This window comes from Manis javanica, chromosome 10 (genome assembly GCF_040802235.1).
Source record: "Manis javanica isolate MJ-LG chromosome 10, MJ_LKY, whole genome shotgun sequence".
Lineage (NCBI taxonomy): Eukaryota > Metazoa > Chordata > Mammalia > Pholidota > Manidae > Manis > Manis javanica.
The window spans coordinates 80459739-80483663 of record NC_133165.1 but is presented as its reverse complement, the minus strand read 5'-3'; the positions used below and the strand labels follow the sequence as shown (position 1 = coordinate 80483663).

General features: G+C 37.9%; 1 protein-coding gene across 1 annotated transcript in view; it reads right to left on the bottom strand.

Moving 5' to 3' along the window:
- LOC108395021 (olfactory receptor 6C2-like) overlaps positions 1 to 23925 on the bottom strand; it is a 109296-nt gene that overhangs the window by 42289 nt on the left and 43082 nt on the right. The window lies entirely within an intron of this gene.

Here is a 23925-nt window from a genome sequence, read left to right as displayed (position 1 = left end):
TAAATGATACCAGAACAAGCCTAAAGAATCTTTACAGGAGCAGAAATACATCAGGCCTTTAAGAAGTTAAATTCATTGTGCTCACCATAAATATAATTCACTGGCTTGGAAGAAATCAAGAAAACACAACCTTTAAGGGGAAGAACAATCAATACAAAGAGACCCAAAAATGGTACAGGTAATAAAATTAAAATAAAATACAGCTAGGAGTAATACTTAACTTTAAGAAAAGTAACACTAATGTGGCATTTAAATAATAACAAAATAAAGTACAGTTAAAACATTAATTGTAAATGTACTCCATATTTTGAAGAAGATAAAACATGTTAAGTAAAAACATGAAAATTATTAGTTGAAAATCAAACTTAGAGATGAAAACTATACCCCTATGAGAAAGATACATATTGAATAGTTTTAATATCAGTTAGATACAGAAGAATAAATATTTAGTTAACTAGAAGAAAAATAGGAGTAAAAATTCTCTTTATAAAACATACAAATGAAAAACTTAAAAATTTTAACAAAGCATCAGGGAACACTAAGACAAACACAGAAGTTCAAATATATGGTATAATTAGGGTTTCCTCAAAGAAGGAGCAAGGAGTGACAAAAATAGTATATGAGGAAATGAGTGAAAATATTTCAAATTATGGTAAAATTCAAAAAGTGGAAAATATAAATCTACTGATAAGAGATGTTCAAAAGACCCTAACCACAATCATAAAGTCACACCAATTTTTAAAAATTGCTTATGACTAGTTATGATGAGAAAATCTTAAAAGGTACCAAAAATAAAATCTTATTACACAAAAAGAAGAAATTATAGGAATGAGAGTATGCTTCTTGGCAGAAACAATGAAAGCCAGAAGACTGCACAATGACATCTTGAAAATACAAGAAGGAAATGGCAACCTAGAATTGTATGACAAGCAAAAAGATTTTATTTTGATTGAAGGCAAGATAGAGACTTTCAGAAATAGAAAACCTAAAGTAATTCATCACCAGCAGACCTGCCTGCAAGAAATGTCAAAGGAAGTCTCTTGGATAGAAATTATGACCAGATAGAAATGTGCACCCACCAAAGGAATTGAGAGCACCAGGAAAGATAACAACCTGGTAAATAGGTAGGATTTTTTCTCTTTATTTAAATAAGGCAAAATAATCATTGAGAGTTTAAAGCCAAAATAAAATATTTTGTGGATTGTTTCATTGTTTTGTATTTTAACTTTTTATTGTGGTAAAATATACATAACATTTACCATTTTTACTATTTTAAGTAGACAGTTCAGAGGCATTAAGAACATTCACATTAATGTTCAATCATCAGCACCATCTATCGCTAGGACTTTCTATCTAACTTAAATCTGTGCCCATTCAACAACAACACCCCATTCTCTCTACCTCAGCCTCTGCCAACCACCATTATATTTTCTGTCTCTATGAATTTGACTATTCTAGGTAGTGGAATCATACAGTATTTTACTTTGTGTCTGGTTTATTTCACTTAACATTATGTGTTCATCCATGTTGTAGCATGTGTCACAATCCCATTCCTTTTTAAGATTAAATAATATTCCCTTGTATGTGTATACCACATTACTTTATCTATTCATTTGTCAGTGGACATTTGGGTGTTTGCATCTCTTGACTATAGTGAATTATGCTATGAATATTGGTGTTCAGATATTGGTTCAAGCTCCTGCTTTCAATTATTTTAGGGTTATACCCAAAGTAGAATTATTAGATAATATGGGGATTCCATGCTCAATGTTTTAAGGAATCTCCATAATATTTTCTACAGTGGTTACACCACTTTACATTCCCACCAGAAGAGGTACAAAGGTTATAATTTCCTAACAATTTTGTGGGTTTTATAACACATGTAAAAGTTAAATGTATTAAGGCAACAGCACAAAGGCAAGGTAGGGAAGGATAAAAGTCACATGTGTATGAATCTTTATTATATATGAAGTGACATATCATTAATTGAAAGTAGTCTGTAATAAGTTTAATGTGTACTATAAAGAAATGCAAAAATAAAATAACTGAAGTTTATAGCAAAAAAGCCAACAGGGAAATCAATCTCAAAGAAAGAAGAAAAAGAGGGAACAAGAAACAAAAAATGAGAATAATAAAAAACAAATAGTACATTAGATTCAAACCCACCATATCAATAATCACATCAAATAAAGTGACTTCAACACTGAACTCAAAAGCACAGATTGTCAACTGAGAGGGGAAAAGAGGCAACTCTTTTCTGCTTATAAAAAAGCAACTTCTGATACAAACACAGAAATGAGAAGGGGGTTAATAATGGAAAAAATATACAGTAACATTAATAAAAAAAGTTAGAGTAGCTATAGCCACATTAGATAAAGTAGATTAGAGCAAAGAATAATTGTGATAAAAGGTATCATATTTCAATGACAAAGGGGTCATTTAAAAAAAATCCATAACTACCCTAAATGCTTATGTATCTAATAAACAGCTTCAAAATACATGAAGCAAAAATTGAAAAAACTGAAATTAAAAAAGAAAAACCCACAATTATAGCCAGAAACTTCGACATGCCTGTCTCAATACTTGATTGAATCATTACCCAGAAATTCAGTAAGTATGAAAAGACAGCACTATCTATCAACATGATCTAACTGACATTTATAGGATATTCCAAGTACAACAACAAAAAGAGCAAAATTGTTCTAAGATCCACAGATATTTACCAAGTTAGACAATATTCAGGGCTGATAAACAAGCCTTCTCAAATTTAAAATAGTTCAAATTACACAAAGTATGTTATATGACCAAATGGAATTAAATTAGAAATCAAAAACAAATTTTCCTGAGAAACACACATAATTGGAAGACAAATATCAAAATTTTGGGAATGCAGCTAAAGCAGTATTTGTAGGGAAAATTATGGCTCTGTAGCAATAACAGTGATTAAAGTAATTATAATGTGCATAGTTGGATACAGTCATGCCCGCTGTAAGGAGCGCTAGGTAATATTTTATCTGGGAATTTTGGACTCTCAATATGTTTGGGGTTCAGTTGCTATGGATAAGGCAAAACACCAGACAGGAAATCACCAGTCCCTGCCACAGCCTGTCAGGATGCTCTTCAAAATTTACTCTGGAGAGGTATTGCCTTTCTTCCCAGCACACTCCCCCTGCCAGGGAAAATTTTCAATCAGCTCCTCATCAACCTAACACTCCTCAAATTTGGTTCCCTCAGGGCCCTGGGGTGAAACTGACAGAAAGGGATTAAGCATGCATTTGTCATGACATATTTTTCGAAATGATCAAAACATCGGCAGAGGGTGAATACAGCCAGCTTTAAATTGTGGTATTCAGTTCATTATAACTGATACTGCAGAAAAGTATTCAAGAGCCATTTCTGAGAGGTTGTTATTCTGAGGGAACATGAAATGACAAATGCCTGCCATGGTCATTTTGCCATTGAAACCGACAGTCGTAAGTATGCGTTGAGGAAGCCATAAGTACTGAAAAGGCAGAAAAATTAAAAGTGTTGGAAAAGGTACTGCCACTCAGTAATATCCACTAATGTCATAGATATCAAGTAATACCAGTATTATAAATTATGTTACAGGGAACTTCACCTTATTCTCCATCTGTTGTTGAGGTCATTATTGCTCCTTTTGGGAGGGGGCAGCATTTCCATTTGAGTCTCAACTACCTAGCCCATGGGCAGCCTCTGTCCCAAATGAAGACAGAATGAGGTTTATTTCCAAACATAAGTAAGGTCAATGCATCTCAAATATATTTTGTAATCATTATATAGAGAGTCAATGAAGAAAAACCTGAATCTCGATCACTTACTAGCCCCCCAGGGACAGTGAGCGTGGGCAGTCTTGCACAGGCTGTCATCATCAAGGGCTGCCTGTGAACATTAACTCAGAACAATGTTTCTGGGAGGATGGTGGTAAATTTTATCATTTATTTAGTGAAATTGCTTCAAACTTTAATTGATCCAAATTCAAAATAAATAAGTAACTCTCAGCCTCTGAGGGAAATGTTTGCAGTATAACAGAGAGCGCCGGTGTGAGTGCGTGTGCAGGCTGGCAGGGAGCAGTCTTATATCCAAAGGATCTGCCCCACAGGCTGTACTGCATCCCTAGGAGTTGTATTATTTTTAAAAGCTTCAAAAATTAAAACACAGTGATTCTGAAGGTTAACAAGCATTAGGCATTTTAACATTAATGACCGTTCAAATGAAAATGTGACTGAGTTCACCACATTACTATTAACAGAGAAGAATTAAAGTCTTGATTTAAAAAGCAGAGAATAATTTTAGGTCCTGGAACTTGTACTAGAGGGAGACCCACAGTTACAATACTGGCTGGACAAGGACTGAAGCTGCTCTACAGTGGAACGTGGGACAGCAGGGAGGAAAACTGGGAGTGCAGAAACAGACCTGGCCTGTCATTTAGGTTGGCCCATCAGATACTTCTCCTGGCGAGTACATGGCAAGGTGCTGTCTCTGCGGTGACCATTTCTCCTGTGAGCCCAGGGAGGAGTGTTTCTGTTCCGTATTCATGCCTGTGAAACTTGAGCTATGCTCTTGCTCACCCAGCTTATGGTGACAATGACTCTGAGAACTTCAGGAGAAAGAAAAGAACCTAGAGAAACAGAATGAACATAGGGAATATGAACAGCTACCAATGTAACTAAGAGTGATTGCACGGGAACAGAGTTGTTAACGTCCCCAATCCAAAGTTGCATTTCCACCGTTGTCTTGTGCTACCATGTCACTGAGTGTACACTAGCATGACACACTTTCTCCCACTGGTGGCCTGATTCAGCTCCTTAAGAAGCAACTTGCTAATGGTCAGATCTCCATCTCTTTAAATAATAGATGCTTATTAAATATTTGGATGGATGAATGCAGACTGCTTACTAGAGCAACCTAATGTAGTTTTGATTCTCTATTCAGAACAGACATTGGGTATAACTGGGGCAATTGTTGGAACATTTAAGAAATTAAAAAGAAAGTAAGCTCCAAAGACAGAGGAGCAGGCTGCCCCTGAGGGTGGGTGGGCACATTCTAGATTTTATGTTGTGTCTTTTTACGGCTTTTGTGGTTGCCTGTCTCCCATATTGCCATTTTGCATCATCCTTTGGATCCTTCTTGCTTCCTCATCTGCAGCCTCCTTGCCCAAATTCATGGACATCACTTTTCTCATGAGGGTCTAAGCAAAACTCATGGTGGGGCTAAAACTGCAATGTAAATTATGTAATGATGATACAATGGCCTCAGAGTCAATTCTTCCTGAAGTGCATAGTTTATAAAATCAGGGAAGTCCCAGTAATCCATATTTTTGCTCATTACTTTGTGCCAAACTACAAAAGGGGCTCATCTAGGGAAACAGGGTGGCCTCCAGGCAGGGCCAAGGTGCAGACTGGGTGCTCAGCTACCCTCCTTTCGCCCCTCTGCTCATGTCTGTCTAACTGCCTTCTCTAACATTCCCTCCTCAAGGACACCAGCCTGAAATCTTCCAGGATAAGAGCAATGAGTTACTTCTGGAACTGCCTCCTCTGAGAGGGGATGGTGTCTTCAGAGTCGGAGCCCTCTCTGTCCGTCAGGAGAGGGAGGTGGGAGCAGTGGGGTCATTGGGGGGCAGCCACTGCAGGAGATCCTACTGGCTGTATTCAGGAGGATTCATGTGTAGCTGTGTTGGTACAAATTTGTAGATATACTTGTTCTATGGATATTGGAAAGTGTATTGCCTCTAAATGAGAAGAGACAAATCTGGCTTGGAGGTTTAAGAGACAGAATGAAAAAAGAAGAAGGAAAACAGAGACCAGAGGTCCCATGAAGGGAGGAGGCACGCGAGCCAGGACCAGGACGCTCCCCAGGAGAGCTCTGCCTGGGCGGCTGTTCCTGGAGTCTGGAAGCCTTTTATAAGAGACTTTGGCTGTCCTTCTGGACTTGGCCTGTTTGTTTTACCCAAAAGCTGCACTTTTCTTTAAGCAAGGGGTAGAGGTCTCTAGCCCTAACCCTAAACCTAGCCCTAAGCCACAGTCAGGGCATCTAGGCCCTTAGTTGTGGAGAACAACCACTGCCAAGCTTCAGCTTCTGAGTGTCCAGACGTTCTCTCTGGGCTTCTTGCCAAGCCTGTTCATGAGGTCCTAAATGGGGAGATGACAGCGACCCTCTCACTTAGGGATCAGAACAGGAAAAGGCCTTTCTCATGCTAAAACTGAAACTTCTAGGAGCCGCTGCCCTCAGCCCCCCTCAGGCAGGCTCCCCCATCTCTGTGTGCCAGGGAAACCGAGAGTGGCTCTGAGAAGGCTCACCCAGACACGGGGCGCTGCCAAGGGTCCGGGTGGTTATCCAACAGGGAAATAGATTCAGTAACCAAGATGGCCTGGCTGTCTGGGACAGTGGCAGCCACTGTGTCGCTAGCAGAAGAAGCCTCTAAAATACAATGGACCGACCCTAGAAATCTCTACTTCCCATCAGGCAGCTGCCCTGCTGGGGCTGAAAGGACCCCCGGCTCTCCAGCTGTGCACTGCTGTGGTGTCAAGTCCTCAAGTCCTGCTGTTAGAGAATCCTGGCATGACCGTCAGAGGGGCTCCACGCAGAACCCAGCCACTCTGCTGCCTGTCTCAAACACTGAAGTGCCTGACTATTCATGCAGGGAGATCATCCATTTAAGCTATGATAGCCATAGTATAAGTACTGGGTAAACTCACACGAATAGCATGGGAAAGTTCATTGTTTATTGTGTTGTCTTACTAATAACAGAATTATTTTCCCCTTTTAAGCATGGTTTGTGGTACTGCTCATTAAATCTATGAAATTATCTCTAGAGGTAGATATATTCAAGTTGTGTAGCAAAAAAGTAAATATTAGGGAGGCATTTTTGTTGGGTTGAGATAATTGGGACATTTTCTAGAACTTTATACATGGTAGATTATATTCATCCCCTTAAAACTGAGTGTCCTATCCTTCAGACTTTTTTCAAGGACACCTTTTAAAAGTCTCATTTAAGATCAAATGCCACAATGTCAGAAAACAGGGTAATATCTGATAAACATTGATTCCTATTGTGAAACACTGTAAATAATAATTTAGGGCCTGGGTGTTAAAACCCATAGGTCAAAGCCTTCTGCCCTGTGTAACTTTGAGCTCCTCGGGTTCTGGAGGGTAAACAACTGGCATGACTGAGGTAATCACACTCACCTTTCAGATTGCTGCGCATGGCCTCTGTGGGCAGTTTAACCACAGAGATCCTTAGAGTGACTCAGAGCACAGCGGTAGTTAGTGGTGGTGTGTCCCACAGTATTTTTCATGCACTCATACATTTGTTCTCACTGGCAAGTCTGTGAGTGGGCAGAGGTTTCTCAGGCTCCCGTTGCCCACCATTTCCCAGGGGCCTTTCCCAAATGTCCTTTACCTTCTACAGTCCTATCAGGATACCCAAGAGAGGATATTTTCTGACATTAACTCTAATAAATATGTTCCTATATCTTGTATAGTTGAAAGAATTAAAGACTGCTGTGATGGTGAGAAACTCTCTCTGGTTTGGGCAAAGTTAGTATCATGACCTCTGTACAGGAAGTCTGGGTTCCCTGCAAGTTATGTATTAGCAAGTACAGCATCGGTTATAGCCAGTCCTCAACAGGTGTGCAGGCATCATCTGATTAAACAAACAGAAGAACCCCTTGGGGTCCTAGGTTCAAATGTGTTCATTAACCTATAGTGAAATGAACTTGAACTTTGTGTGGACAAAACAGCTATCAGTTGGGACTGTGTCCTTGGAGAAAGGAAGACACAACAATAGAATCAGAAACAGGTCAGGGGCCAAACAAGGAGTGTCAGAGGGCAAATCACAAGGGTGGTTTCTTCTCACTTTTCTTCTTAGTACTTGAGGGATTCTTCAGCTGAGTTCAGGCGAGATGCCTCTCAGGGATCCCTGAGAGATGCTGGACTCGGGTGAAGCCACACAACTCCTACTATAGGAGAAAGAGCTCTTCCCTTGGTTTTGGATATCCCTTCATCTCACGTGGGTTTTGTCCAGTAATGTGACTCATTATTATAAACACATAGGAAACTGCACACTCACTATTCCATTGCTTCAATAAACTTTACTGTCATATTATTTTATTATTTTTGAACAATTAGCCTGGGTGGAAAAGGCAAAGGTAATTATTTCAAGTCTACTAGGACACTCCAAGATTCATGTCCATTCATAGCTTGCTCTACAAGTTATCACGAATAAATGTTGAACATTATTAACATTTTTAAATTTTTATTAAGTTAGTGTAAATAAAACAAGATAAATTTAGTGTATCTGGTAAAATAAATATACAGTTTTTCTCCTTTTGTTATTGGGGTAATGAAATGATATTAATAGATTTAATATTTAAATCACCTTTGCATCTCTGACAGACACCCAAACATCATCATTTTCTTATTTAAAAAGGTGTTCAACTTGCAGATATTTAAGATATTTGTTCATGTTCTTGAATCAGATTGTCCTTTGATTTTCCTTTCTTGTACTTATTTTACATGGTTTTAGATTAGAGGTTATAAAAAAACTGAGTAGTAGTTACATTATTCCTGGTGCTTAACATGCTTTTTTCTGACTGGAATTATCTGTTCTTTGTAGTGGTAGGACTCAAGTTTACAATATCTGGGCTTCGTGTTCTCTTTATTGAAAGTCTTAAAACTATTAGTTTCTATAAATTTTCCAGCACTATTTTGGCCTTTTTATTGTTTTAGGTCTTATTTTTTTAATAGGATTAGTCTATTTTACTAAATTATCTCTTTACTGATATAATATTTTTATAGTATTTTGATCTTTGTTATCTAGCATATCTGTCAAGATTCCTCCATTCTTAATATTATTTGTACCTTCTTTATTTTTCTTGATTAAATTTATGAGAAGATGAAAAGATGAAAACACGTTTAGTATTTTTTTGTTGGGGGAGCTCTATTAATTCTCCTCAGACTGTATTTTTTATTTCCATTTCATTAATCTGCTTTTATCTTTATACTTCATCATTATATTTTTATACCCTCTTTCTTTAGAGTTTGTTTTATTCCTCTAAAGTTGAAGGTTAACTTCAGACATCTTTCTCAAATATATGCATATATGATTATAAATTTCCCTACAATTTTTTGCCATCAGTGCCTCAATCATACTAATAATTGTATTAGCATTCATTTTTATGATACATTATCTCATTCTTACTGTGAATTGTATGAATTATATGTGAATTATGAATATGTATTAAACACTAGTATGTGTAAAACATGAACATAAAATTTTGATCTGAAAGATATATAAATACATTTTATGTAGGATATATATTCATTTATTGATGAATATATTGTATCGATTGTATTTGTATGCAGTATTTGTGTATACTTACATGATGAGCACTTGCATTCATTGTATAGTTTCTTAAAGCTTTCAAACAGCAAAAAGGATAAAAAGATTTGCAGTGAAATCTCTTTTTATCTCATCCTCATATGCTTCGTCACTTCTCTGTATACTTCCACTATTTTTCCAGTTTTTTATTAAATTTTTAGATATACACAAAATTAGGTGATTTTAATTTTCCTTTTCTAAAGAGAAAGGATATATTACATGCACTGTTCTGTTTTCTTACTTATATACATGGTATAATGGAAATCTTTCTATGTCAATACACAAAGAGCTTTACAAAATTTTTATAGAAATAAGATATTCTGTAGAATGGAATTTCTCCTAAATAGAACAATGTTCTAATGAAGGACATTTCAATAGATTAACTTCTTTTGCTACTATGAGTAATAGTGAGATGAATGTCATTAAAATGGTATTAGTTTATTTACATTTATTCACATACCTATTGAATAAATCCCCAATATGAATTACCTTTTGAATACATTTGAATTTGAACTTTGCTCTTTGACTTTTGGTAGCTGTTATAAAATTGTGCTCTGCAGACTTATGCAGTTTTTATTCCTACAAACATTGTCAGTGTTCATTCCCATAGAACTCTGATAATAAAGTGTACTATCAATTAAGATATTTGTGTATGTTCTTGAGTCAGATTGTCCTTTAATTTTCCTTTCTTGTACTTCTTTTACATGGTTTTAGATTAGAGGTTATAAAAAATTGAGGAGTGAAAATTGATAACAGTAATGTTTGATCATCTATATTATTATGAACAATTTTGACCATATTTCCATGTCTTTATGAACTTTCTCTTTTATTTTATTTGAATAATCTTTTCATATTGCTCTTGTATTACTTTTTCCTGGAATAGTGGTATTTTCTTATTGATTTCTCAGAATATTTTCTGCAATAGAGACCTTAGGTTTTAGATCAGAAATGTCAACTGAAAATATTTTTCCCACTTTGACATTAGCTTTGCTGTTTTACTTACTGTCACACAGAAATTTTTTATTATTGAAATATAGTTGCTATATTGGTTTCAGGTGTATAACAGTGATTCAACAATTATATATATTGCCTAATGTTCACCATGATAATTGTAGTTACCACCTGTCACCATACAAAGATATATTATCATTGGTATATTCCCTATGCCATCCTTCCATTCCTGTGTTTCTACCTCTTTATCGCCTTTACCTATTTCACTTGTCTTCCTACTCCTCTCCCCTATGATAACCAACAGTCCGTTATCTGTGTTTATGAGTCTATTTCTGTTTTGTTAGTTTGTTCATTTGTTTGTATTTTAGATTTCACATATAAGTAAAATCATATGGTATTTGTTGTTCTCAGACTTATTTCAGTTAGCATGATACCTTCTAGATATTCTGTCCTCTAGGTCCTTTCATGTTGTTGCAAATGGAAATATTACATTATTTTCTATTGCTGAGTGATATTCCATTGTTAATACATATACCACTTCTTTACCTATTCATCTATTGATGAACGCAAAAACAAAACACTTTTTTGGTGGGGGGGGTAAATTCCCAGAATGGAATTGTTGGGTCATCTGGTAAATCTATTTTTAATTTTTTTGAGGAATCTCCATACTGCCCACACCAATTTACATTCCCACCAACAGTGTACAAAGGTTCCCTTTTCTCCATATTCTTACCAACACTTGTTCTTTATTGTCTTGTTGGAATGAGCCATTATAACTGGTGTGAAGTAATATCTTATTGTGGTATTGATTTGCATTTCTCTGGTGATAAGTAATGTTGGACATCTTTTCATGTTTCTGTGCTCCATAGGCATTTTTTCAAAGTTAAAAAAATAAATCAGACCTACCAGTCTTGTCCATTAGTGTTTCTGGATTTTGAGTTAGTGTAAAAAGGTCTTTCCAGATTCCATTCAGCTTCATCTGACAGGTGCATGTGCAGTTGTTAGTGGGGTATGTATGGTAGGAGAAGTTGTAGAGGTATTGCTTCTTCCTCATTGTCCCTTACAACCTATGGGACATTGTATGAATCAAAGGCACCATGCAGGTCTCGGCTTAAGAGCATGTCTTTGACTACAACTATGGTGTGGAAATAACTAAATCTTACAAAGCCAGGTATGGTTGAACTCGATGTATCAGATAGGCATATAGATCACATTGGGAAGTAGACATCGTAGGCTTCTCAGCATAAACTGGGTGAGAACTTCCAGTGGGATGTCATTCATTAGTAAAGCAGAATTGAAGTAAATGTGCAAGGACATTCTCTGGTTGATGCTATAGAGCAAACAATGAAACTTAAATCTACTGACATTTAATTTACAAATATGATTTCCATGGATAAGAAACTTACATAAAAACTACATCCTCAAGTTCCAAGAAAAGCCATTTTGATTCAAGGAGCCATGATCATTGTGAAAAAAGTCAGGTTCAAAGTTATCTAGAAGGACTAAGTAAGCAGTTATTGACTTTAAAGATTTGGAGAGTTAACCTCTGAAATAATCCAGAAGACCTGCTGCATTTTGAAGGATACCTCTTTCTCAACGTTCTCTGTCTTCTTTGGAAGACACTTTAGATTCTCTTTGCCTCCCTGGGTCAATTTGGTAAATTATATTTTCATAGACAATTACCTATTACATCTAGATGTTCAAATAAATGTGCGTGTACCTGAACAAATATTCTCTTTGGATTATTAAAGTATACAATAATTTTGGGCTATTTTTCCATATTAATTACATTTAAACTATTTGCTCATAAATCAAGCAAGCAGAAAGCATTCGTCCACTTTATAAAAGAGAACTATAAAGCAAGCCCTCAATGTAAGTAACATTCAAGTCATAAATGGATCACTGCCATAACCTTAAAAAAGTCCCACTGAGGATGGCGACGTGAGTAGAGCAGTGGAAATCTCCTCCCCAAAACACATATAGATCTATGAAAATATAACAAAGAAAACTCTTCCAAAAATAGAGACCAGAGGACACAGGACAACATCCAGACCACATCCACACCTGCAAGAACCCAGCACCTTGCAAAGGGGGAGAGGAAGGCCACAAACCAACAAGAAGGGAAGCTCTTCCAGTGGTCACTCGTACAAGCTCTGCAAACTATCTCTATCACCATGAAAAGGCAAAACTACAAGCAGACAAAGATCACAGAGACAACACCTGAGAAGGAGACAGACCTAACCAGTCCTACTGAAAAAGAATTCAAAATAAAAATCATGAACATGCTGACAGAGATGCAGAGAAAAATGCAAGAGCAATGGGATGAGATGCAGAGAAAAATGCAAGAGCAATGGGATGAAGTCTGGACGGAGATCACAGATGTCAGGAAGGAGATCACAGAAGTGAAACAATCCCTGGAAGGATTTATAAGCAGAATGGATAAGATGCAAGAGGTCATTGAAGGAATAGAAGCCAGAGAACAGGAACGTATAGAAGCTGACATAGAGAGAGATAAAAGGATCTCCAGGAATGAAACAACACTAAGAGAAATATGTGACCAATCCAAAAGGAATAAGATTCATATTATAGGGGTAGCAGAAGAAGAAGAAAGAGGAAAAGGGATAGAAAGTCTCCTTGAAGAAATAATTGCTGAAAATTTCCCCAAACTGGGGGAGGAAATAATCGAACAGACCATGGAATTACACAGAACTCCCAACAGAAAGGATCCAAGGAGGACAACACCAAGACACATAGTAATTAAAATGGCAAGGATCAAGGACAAGGAAAGAGTTTTAAAGGCAGCTAGAGAGAAAAAGGTCACCTATAAAGGAAAACCCATCAGGCTAACATCAGACTTCTCGACAGAAACCCTACAGGCCAGAAGAGAATGGCATGATATACTTAATGCAATGAAACAGAAGGGCCTTGAACCAAGGATACTGTATCCAGCACGACTATCATTTAAATATGATGGCGGGATTAAACAATTCCCAGACAAGCAAAAGCTGAGGGAATTTGCTTCCCACAAACCACCTCTACACGGCATCCTACAGGGACTGCTCTAGAAGGGAGCACCCCTAAAAAGAGCACAGAACAAAACACACAACATATGAAGAATGGAGGAGGAGGAATAAGAAGGGAGAGAAGAAAAGAATCTCTAGACAGTGTATATAACAGCTCAATAAGCGAGCTAAGTTAGGCAGTAAGATACTAAAGAAGCTAACCTTGAACCTTTGGTAACCACGAATCTAAAGCCTGCAATGGCAGTAAGTACATATTTCTCAATACTCACCCTAAATGTAAATGGACTTAATGCACCAATCAAAAGACACAGAGTAATAGAATGGATAAAACAGCAAGAACCATCTATATGCTGCTTACAAGAAACTCACCTTAAACCCAAAGACAAGCACAGACTAAAAGTCAAGGGATGGAAAAACTTATTTGAGGCAAACAACAGTGAGAAGAAAGCAGAGGTTGCAGTACTAATATCAGACAAAATAGACTTCAAAACAAAGAAAGTAACAAGAGATAAAGAAGGACACTACATAATGATAAAGGGCTCAGTCCAACAAGAGGATATAACCATTCTAAATACATATGCACCCAACACAGGAGCACCAGCATATGTGAAACAAATACTAACAGATCTAAAGAGGGAAATAGACTGCAATGCATTCATTTTAAGAGACTTCAACACACCACTCACCCCAAAGGATCGATCCACCGGGCAGTAAATAAGTAAGGACACAGAGGCACTGAACAACACCCTAGAACAGATGTACCTAATAGACATCTGTAGAACTCTACATCCAAAAGCAACAGGATATACATTCTTCTCAAGTGCACATGGAACATTCTCCAGAATAGACCACATACTAGCTCACAAAAAGAGCCTCAGTAAATTCCAAAATATTGAAATTCTACCAACCAATTTTTCAGACCACAAAGGTATAAAAATAGAAATAAATTCTACAAAGAAAACAAAAGTGCTCACAAACACATGGAGGCTTAACAACATGCTACTAAATAATCAATGGATCAAAGAACAAATCAAAATAGAAATCAAGGTATATATAGAAACAAATGACAACAACAACACAAAGCCCCAACTTCTGTGGGATGCAGTGAAAGCAGTCTTAAGAGGAAAGTATATAGCAATCCAGGCACACTTGAAGAAGGAAAAACAATCCCAAATGAATAGTCTAACATCACAATTATCAAAACTGGAAAAAGAACAACAAATGAGGCCTAAAGTCAGCAGAAGGAGGGACATAATAAAGATCAGAGAAGAAATAAACAAAAATGAGAAGAATAAAACAATTGCAAAAATCAATGAAACAAAGAGCTGGTTCTTAGAGAAAATAAACAAAATAGATAAGCCTCTAGCCCAACTTACTAAGAGAAAAAGAGAATCAACACAAATCAACATAATCAGAAATGAGAATGGAAAAATCACGACAGACTCCACAGAAATACAAAGAATTATTAAAGACTACTATGAAAACCTATATGCCAAAAAGCTGGAAAACCTAGAAGAAATGGACAACTTCCTAGAAAAATACAACCTCCCAAGATTGACCAAGGAAGAAGCACAAAACTTAAACAAACCAATTACAAGCACAGAAATTGAAATGGTAATCAAAAAACTACCCAAGAACAAAAGCCCGGGGCCAGACAGATTTACCTCGGAATTTTATCAGACACACAGAGAAGACATAATACCCATTCTCCTTAAAGTGTTCCAAAAAATAGAAGAGGAGGGAATACTCCCAAACTCATTCTATGAAGCCAACATCACCCTAATACCCAAACCAGGCAAAGACCCCACCAAAAAAGAAAATTATAAACCAATATCCCTGATGAATGTAGATGCAAAAATACTCCATAAAATATTAGCAAACAGAATTCAACAGTATATCAAAAGGATCATACACCATGACCAAGTGGGATTCATCCCAGGGATGCAAGGATGGTATAACATTCGAAAATCCATCAACATCATCCACCACATCAACAAAAAGAAAGAGAAAAACCACATGATCATCTCCATAGATGTTGAAAAAGCATTTGACAAAATTCTATGTCCATTCATGATAAAAACTCTCAGCAAAATGGGAATAGAGGGCAAGTACCTCAACACAATAAAGGCCATATATGATAAACCTACAGCCAGCATTATACTGAACAGCGAGAAGCTGAAAGCATTTCCTCTGAGATCAGGAACCAGACAGGGATGCCCACTCTCCCCACTGTTATTTAACATAGTACTGGAGGTTCTAGCCATGGCAATCAGACAAAACAAAGAAATACAAGGAATCCAGATTGGTAAAGAATAAGTTAAACTGTCACTATTTGCAGATGATATGATACTGTACAGAAAAAACCCTAAAGACTCCACTCCAAAACTACTAGAACTGATATCGGAATACAGCAAAGTTGCAGGATACAAAATTAACACACAGAAATCTGTAGCTTTCCTATACACTAACAATGAACCAATAGAAAGAGAAATCAGGAAAACAATTCCATTCACCATTGCATCAAAAAGAATAAAATACCTAGGAATAAACCTAACCAAAGAAGTGAAAGACTTATACTCTGGAAACTACAAGTCACTCTTAAGAGAAATTAAAGGGGACACTAATAAATGGAAACTCATCCCATGCTCATGGCTAGGAAGAATTAATATCGTCAAAATGGCCATCCTGCCCAAAGCAATATACAGATTTGATGCAATCCCTCTCAAATTACCAGCAACATTATTCAATGAACTGGAAAAAATAAATCAAAAATTCATATGGAAACACCAAAGACCCCGAATAGCCAAAGCAATCCTGAAAAAGAAGAATAAAGTAGGGGGATCTCACTCCCCAACTTCAAGCTCTACTACAAAGCCATAGTAATCAAGACAATTTGGTACTGGCACAAGAACAGAGCCACAGACCAGTGGAACAGATTAGAGACTCCAGAAATTAACCCAAACATATATGGTCAATTAATATTTGATAAAGGAGCCATGGACATACAATGGCAAAATGACAGTCTCTTCCACAGATGGTGCTGGCAAAACTGGACAGCTACATGTAGGAGAATGAAACTGGACCATTGTCTAACCCCATATACAAAGGTAAACTCAAAATGGATCAAAGACCTGAATGTAAGTCATGAAACCATTAAACTCTTGGGAAAAAAAACACAGGAAAAATCCTCTTAGACATAAACATGAGTGACCTCTTCTTGAACATATCTCCCCAGGCAAGGAAAACAACAGCAAAAACGAGCAAGTGGAACTATATTAAGGTGAAAAACTTCTGTACAGCAAAAGACACCATCAATAGAACAAAAAGGAACCCTACAGTATGGGAGATTATATTTGAAAATGACAGATCTGATAAAGGCTTGATGTCCAGAATATATAAAGAGCTCACACGCCTCAACAAACAAAAAACAAATAACCCAATTAAAAAATGGGCAGAGGAACTGAACAGACAGTTCTCTAAAAAGGAAATACAGATGGCCAACAGACACATGAAAAGATGCTCCACATCGCTAATTATCAGAGAAATGCAAATTAAAACTACAATGAGGTATCACCTCACAACAGTAAGGATGGCTGCCATCCAAAAGACAAACAACAAATGTTGGCGAGGCTGTGGAGAAAGAGGAACCCTCCTACACTGCTGGTGGGAATGTAAATTAGTTCAACCATTGTGGAAAGCAGTATGGAGGTTCATCAAAATGCTCAAAACAGACCTACCATTTGACCCAGAAATTTCACTCCTAGGAATTTACCCTAAGAATGCAGCAATCATGTTTGAGAAAGACAGATGCACCCCTATGTTTATTGCAGCACTATTTACAATAGCCACGAATTGGAAACAACCTAAATGTCCATCGGTAGATGAATGGATAAAGAAGATGTGGTACATATACACAACGGAATACTACTCAGCCATAAGAAGAGGGAAAATCTTACCATTTGCAGCAACATGGATAGAGCTGGAGAGTATTATGCTCAGTGAAATAAGCCAAGCGGAGAAAGAGAAATACCAAATGATTTCACTCATCTGAGGAGTATAAGAACAAAGGAAAAACTGAAGGAACAAAACAGCAGCGGAATTACAGAACCCAAAAATGGACTAACAGGTACCAAGGGGAAAGGAACTGGGGAGGATGGGTGGTAAGGGAGGGATAAGGAGGGTAAGAAGAAAGGGGGTATTAAGATTAGGATGCATAGGGGGGGAGGGAGAAAGGGGAGGGAGGGCTGTACAACACAGAGAGGACAAGTAGTGATTCTACAACATTTGGCTATGCTGATGGACAGTGACTGTAATGTGGTTTTTAGGGGGGACCTGGTATATGGGAGAGCATAGTAAACATAGTATTCTTCATGTAAGTGTAGATTAAAGATTAAAAAAGAAAGAAAAGAAAGAAAGAGAGAGAGAAAGAAAGAGAGAGAGAAAGAAAGAGAGAAAGGAAAGAAAAAAAGAAAGAAAAAAAGAAAGAAAGAAAGAAAGAAAGAAAGAAAGAAAGAAAGGAAGGAAGGAAGGAAGGAAGGAAGGAAGGAAAGAAGGAAGGAAGGAAGGAAGGAAGGAAGGAAGGAAGGAAGGAAGGAAGGAAGGAAGGAAGGAAGGAAGGAAGAAAGAAAGAAAGAAAGAAAGAAAGAAAGAAAGAAAGAAAGAAAGAAAGAAAGAAAGAAAGAAAGAAAGAAAGAAAGAAAGAAAAGGGGGATTACTCCTTGATAGGATAAGAGTATTGGTAAATCAAAGATTAACGCATGCTTTAATTATCCTTAATTTTGATCACTTAAAGGGTGTCAGATGATCGGCTATGGAGGTACACTTTTCTGATAATATTCCTTTCTCTTAATAAAAAAAAAGGCAGTTCCTGTGTGGTGACCTCCAATGAGTTCTACACAGTGGTACAGAGGGCATGTCACAGTGTGGGCAAAGGGTTTGTTTGTTTTTATGCAGAAGATCAAGGCCTAGCTTGGCTACCCAGAAAATGAACTAAGATACGGTATGAGGAGGAGCTTCCGGCATCAGCACTCTCTGGAGGGCTTGTGCCAGGGGATGATCATCTAAAAGCGTCCACAGGGATCCGGGCGATGCTGCGCTTGTGGCTGCGTCCATCCCACCATTTCCTGGACTTGCCATTGGAATGAGAAGGGAGATGTCTAGGCTGGCATGTGCACACAGTGAGACAACGAATTTGACTGGATCTGTACTGTTGGAACTCAACCAGGAGTTGGGAGGGGTGCAAGTTGTAGCGCTCCAAAATCTTATGACTATAGACTATCTACGGTTAAAAGAACATATGGGATGTGAACAGATCCCAGAAATGGGTTGCTTTAATTTGTCTGATTTCTCTCAGACTGTTCAAGTACAGTTGGGGACAATATCCATCATATCATAGACAAATTTTTGCAAATGCCTAGGGTGCCTAACTGGTTTTCTTGGCTTCACTGGAGATGGCTGGTAATTATAGATTTGCTTTGTTTATGTCACTGTATTCCTATTATGTTAATATGTGTGTGCAATTTAGTTAGTAGTTTAAAACCTATACATGTTTAAGTTACTCTACAAGAAGATATGTCAAAGAAATAATCAATCCTCCCATGTTTTCTTCCATATGCTACCTCTATAGCTTTTCTTCTTCCTTCCTAATTACAAGCCTTAAATAGAATTTGTGCCTCATATCGAATTTACCAAGTATCATAATTCCTCCAGGTGGTAAAGATACCTCGAGACAAGTGCTGGGCATAGAAGCTACAGGGCATAAATCTGTAAAGAAGTAAAAAACTAACCTTTTCAAACAATATGGCTTCTCTCTCACTTACCAACTTTACATTTCCCTGTATGGCCCCGGAAGATGACTGGTTAGCCAGAGACGGCTAAGATTCCTCAAGGGAGGAACAACCTAAGACAGGCACAGTCACAGGAGGGCCATCAGGTGAGAAATTGGGGAACAACAGTGGTGAAGCTTAGAACCTCAGCCCCCCCTTCTGTTGAGAGAAAGCTTCGGCATCCGTGGATGTTTTATTGCCCTTGTCTAGCTCGGATTAGCACATAGTCTACAGGCACACACATGATCATCTACAATTGCTCTCTTACAACACTAAACTATGTTTTCTACCTTTATCTTGCATCTACCTACCACTTCAGCATTTTATTAAAATAATAATAATAATAATAATAATAATAATAATAATAATAATAATAATAAAGGGAGAAATGTGGGATTCACATATAAATCAAGTATAAAAATCAAACAAATATTCATATTTGACCTGATTGTTTATAGTTCATAATGAGTGATCAAAACTGAAAGTTTTTGTGATGACTGCCCTTTTACTGTTCACCATGTAAGAACTTATTCACTATGTAAGAATTCATTCACCATGTAAGACCTTGTTCATTATGCTTCAGAAGATTGGGGACTGACGAGAATTAGGCTTGAGATGGATTAATGATTGTGCATTGAGCATTGACCCCCCTATTCAGAATTTTATTGTTGTTAACAACCATTTGATCAATAAATATGAGAGATGCCCTCTCAAAAAAAAAAAATTACAGGTTGGACCGGAAGATTCAGTGCCCTTAAGTACCTGCGTCCCCACTTCATGACTGTCTGCCCACTTGGTGGAAATCCTTGTCTTGCTGGAAGGGAGACCGAAAGGTGAGATGAGATGATAGAATGTGTTAACTAACAAGAATAGTGCTGTTTGCATAGATGGTGTACTTGGTGAGAGTGTTTTTTAATTTAGAAGAATCACAGGGAAACAAAGACAAAGAGGGCTTATGTCCCAGTCACTCTGCCACCTCTTATTCCAGGAACACAGAGGGACAGCCTGCTAGGCATAGAGCTGAGAAAAATCACCTGTTAGCATTTAAGTGACTGATTTCCAACTTTTTTTTAAATTTTTTTTATTTTGTTATCATTAATCTATCATTACAGAAAGAACATTATGTTTACTAGGTTCCCCCCTTCACCAATTCCCCCCCACATACCCCTTCACAGTCACTGTCCATCTGCGTAGTAAGATGCTGTAAAATCACTACTTGTCTTCTCTGTGTTACACAGCCCTCCCCGTGCCTCCCCACACTATACATGGTAATCGTAATGCCCTCTTTCTTTTGCCCTGCCCTTATCCCTCCCTTCCCACCCATGGTCCCCAGTCCCTTTCCCTTTGGTAACTATTAGTCCATTCTTGGGTTCTGTGATTCTGCTGCTGTTTTGTTCCTTCAGTTTTCCTTTGTTCTTATACTCCACATATGAGTGAAATCTTTGGTACTTCTCCTTCTCTGCTTGGCTTATTTCACTGAGCATAATACCCTCTAGCTCCATCCATGTTGTTGTGAATGGTAGGATTTGTTTTTTACCTATGGCTGAGTAATATTCCATTGTGTATATGTACCACATCTCCTTTATCCATTCATCTACTGATGGACATTTAGGTTGCTTCCATATCTTGGCTATTGTAAACAGTGCAGAGATAAACATAGGGGTGCATCTGTCTTTTTCAAACTGGAGTACTGCATTCTTAGGGTAAATTCCTAGAAGTGGAATTCCTGGGTCAAATGGTATTTCTATTTTGAGCATTCTGAGGAACCTCCATACTGCTTTCCACAATGGTTGAACTAGTTTACATTCCCAACAGCAGTGTAGGAGGGTTTCCCTTTCTCCACAACCTCACCAAAATTTGTTGTTGTTTGTCTTTTCAATGATGGCAATCCTTACTGGTGTGAGGTGATATCTCATTGTGGTTTTAATTTGTATTTCTCTGATGATTAGTGATGTGGAGCATCTTTTCATGTGCCTGTTGGCCATCTGGATTTCTTCTTTAGAGAACTGTCTATTCAGCTCCTATGCCCATTTTTTAATTGGATTATTTGCTTTTTGTTTGTTGAGGTGTGTGAGCTCTTTACATATTTTGGATGTCAATCCTTCATCGGATCTGTCATTTATGAATACGTTCTCCCATACTGTAGGATACCTTTTTGTTCTATTGATGGTGTCCTTTGCTGTACAGAAGCTTTTTAGCTTGATATAGTCCCACTTGTTCATTTTTGCCTTTGTTTCCCTTGCCTGGGGAGATATGTTCATGAAGAAGTCACTCATGTTTATGTCCATGAGATTTTTGCCTATGTTTTTTTCTAAGAGTTTTATGGTTTCATGACTTACATTCAGGTCTTTGATTCATTTGGAGTTTACTTTTGTGTATGGGGTTAGACAGTGATCCAGTTTCATTCTCTTACATGTAGCTGTCCCGTTTTGCCAGCACCATCTGTTGAAGAGACTGTCATTTCCCCATTGTATGTCCATGGCTCTTTTATCAAATATTAATTGGCCATATATGTTTGGGTTAATGTCTGGAGTCTCTATTCTGTTCCACTGCTCTGTGGCTCTGTTCTTGTGCCAGTACCAAATTGTCTTGATTACTGTGGCTTTGTAGTAGAGCTTGAAGTTGGGGAGTGAAATCCCCCCACCCCCGCTTTATTCTTCCTTCTCAGGATTGCGTTGGCTATTCGGGGTCTTTGATGGTTCCATATGAGTTTTTGAACTATTTGTTCCCATTCATTGAAGAATGCTGTTGGTAATTTGATAGGGATTGCATCAAATCTGTATATTGCTTTGGGCAGGATGGCCATTTTGATGATATTAATTCTTCCTAGCCAGGAGCATGTGGTGAGTTTCTATTTGTTAGTGACCACTTTAATTTCTCTTAAGAGAGTCTTGTAGTTTTCAGGGTATAGGTCTTTCACTGATTTCAAACTCTTTTTGATAAGCAAGCCAGCACTGAAGCCAACAGAAAGAGAGGGATGGATTAACAAGAATGGTACAGGCCTGAGTGGAATTAAACACAGTCCTAGTAGGTAAAACAATAAGATACAACAAAAAGTTCTAAAATAGTTCTAGCTACAGCCCACGCTCCAGGCTCACTTCAGTACCCAGCCAGCCCCGTGGCCCTAAGCTCCAGCCCCACACTGTGTCCCCAGGCCCAGGAAGGCCCCTGCAGACTCAGCTTCCAGGCCCACCCAAGCAGCAGGCCAGATCTGTGAACCCAGGATCCAGGACTAAGTATCCTGCAGTCCCAGTCCCAGACGAGGCCTGTCCCCATAGACACGGGTGCCACGCCACTCCAGGTGACCCCAGCAACAGGCTGGCCCCCACAGATTCCCATGACTCAGGTTCATGCCCCACCCCAGCGCCAGGTCAGCCCTATGCAGCAGGTTCACGCACTGCTGAACCAGTTGAAAAGCCAGCCCACCCACAGACTCCAGCACAAGCCCACCAGTGGACCCAGATGTGAGGCCAGAACCTCTGGGTGGGCTGACTGGTGAAGGGCTTTCCCAGTCCACGTCAGCAAAGACTGGAAGCGGCACCTGCTTCTTCACCGTACTGACTCCAATGCAGAACACAAGGATCATAAGTAATCAGGCTAAACACTAGAGAAGAAAAAATAAATGAGGCACTAGTAAATCACCCCAAATAATGGAGCCGCTTGGTATTCATGGCTTGCTTTAATTTCACACTTTAATACTTCCAGCACTGCACTTCTTTTACCTTCAGTTTAAAAGAATGCTACTTTACACCCCTGAGTGAAATTTCAGTGCTTCAATATAATTACTACTTATGATTGCTTTGCATTTATTTGTGGATATAATATTTTTAACTCCACAGTAAAGAAGGTTGGGATAACGCGACCTGGCTTAGTTTCTTGGCCCCTGCTCCTCTATGTTGTTCAATTTTACATACTGATGACCTGAGCTTTTTCTTGTTTTGACTTATAGGTTTTACAGCTCATTATCTCAATTAAGTATTTAAAAATTATTTAATTCTGCTTTACAAATATATCAAAAATAACAGTTACATTCACTAGTTATGAACATGTCATCAAATGAGATACATTATGAAATGTCACATAATTGCTTTGGTCCTGATAATAAATATTTTAGAGACTCTTGTGCCAATTTCTTAATTGAAGTATTTCTCAGAGTGATTTCAGTACATAAGAGCTCCTTGGTGAATGCTCCAGGAGGTCATGCTGATAATAAATATGCTTCAAAGTTGGCAGGGAGGTGATAACTGCAATATCTCATCTTTCCCCTAATTAAAACATAAAGTCCTAAATATGATACCACAGGACAGATTATAGTATGTAAAATCTATTACATAAATTTCAAAATGTTGGGTCAATTTAATTTTCTTCCTTAATGTCAATAAAATGACTTAATATTCAAAGATAAGAAGATACATTGATGAACCAGGAGTGCATTACTGCAGAGAGAGCACCCTGCTAGTATGTCAGCTGGTATGCTCCCAATTCCAGTGTCCTTTTCCCATCCTGCCCTCTGCAATCCACACTGCTGCTTGAAAGGCAGTGGACTGGAGTGGGCTGAACATGCCTTGAAATCAGAACTCAGGCTTCATGATTTGCTCCCTACAATGTGTGGATCAATCTACATAATCTTCTCCTGTCTGCATTTTGATACAACTGAAACATATTTATAGGATTGGCAAGGACATAAATAGTAATGACTGAAAAGAGTTTGATGTATCATTAGTAG